This window comes from Octopus bimaculoides, chromosome 22, assembly GCF_001194135.2.
Source record: "Octopus bimaculoides isolate UCB-OBI-ISO-001 chromosome 22, ASM119413v2, whole genome shotgun sequence".
Lineage (NCBI taxonomy): Eukaryota > Metazoa > Mollusca > Cephalopoda > Octopoda > Octopodidae > Octopus > Octopus bimaculoides.
This window is the reverse complement of record NC_069002.1, coordinates 29,512,190-29,512,994: the sequence shown is the minus strand read 5'-3', so window position 1 is coordinate 29,512,994 and position 805 is coordinate 29,512,190. Positions and strand designations below refer to the sequence as shown.

At 36.1% G+C, this 805-nt stretch overlaps 1 protein-coding gene across 1 annotated transcript in view; it reads right to left on the bottom strand.

The window, feature by feature from the left end:
- The window catches only part of LOC128250527 (receptor-type guanylate cyclase Gyc76C-like), a 272,689-nt gene that overhangs the window by 270,096 nt on the left and 1,788 nt on the right, over nucleotides 1-805 (bottom strand). The gene's annotated exons all lie outside the window — the stretch shown is intronic.

The following is an 805-nucleotide window of genomic DNA, read 5'->3' as shown; positions in this document are numbered from 1 at the left end:
GCCTGGTCGCATTCCCATACGGGAGCGGGTTTATAATAGATGTTTGAAACTTACGTAAATTTATATAGAAATGTAGAGAAAGGAAAAGAGACAACCAAGCCCTGAAAGAAAGAAAGAAAGAAAGAAAAACAGAAAGAAAGGGAAAAGAAAGAAAGAAAGAAAGAAAGAGAAAAGAAAGAAATAAACAGAAAGAAAGAAAGAAAGAAAGAAAGAAAAAAAGAAAGAACGAAAGAAAGAAAGAAAATATTGAATGAATGACAGAAAACAAAAAGGACAAGTAACAAGTAACCGATCGGATGCAGAAAGAAGAGAAGGAAATAATTTATGACTGACTGACTGATGAATGAATGAATGAATGAATGAAGGAAGGAAGGAAGGAAGGAAGGAAGGAAGGAAGGAAGGAAGGAAGGAAGGAAGGAAGAGAAATGGATATTTGAAAGAGAGAAAGGGAAGAAGAAATGAATAAATGACAGCGGTAGATGAATGAGAGTGAGAGAGAAAGAGAGAAAGAAAAGAATAAAGAGTAAAAAAAAAGAATGAAAGACTGTGAGAGAACGGAAGAAAGAAGAACGAAAGAACGAAAGAACGAAAGAAAAGGTTAAGTGAGAGAGAGAGAGAGAGAGAGAGAGAGAGACAGATAGACAGACGGACGGACAGACAGACAGACAGACAGACAGACAGACCGGCAGACGGACGACGGTGAAACGCAGGGGTAGATATATATATATATATAGAGAGAGAGAGAGAGATAGATAGATAGATAGATAGATAGATAGATAGATAGATAGATAGATAGATAGATAGA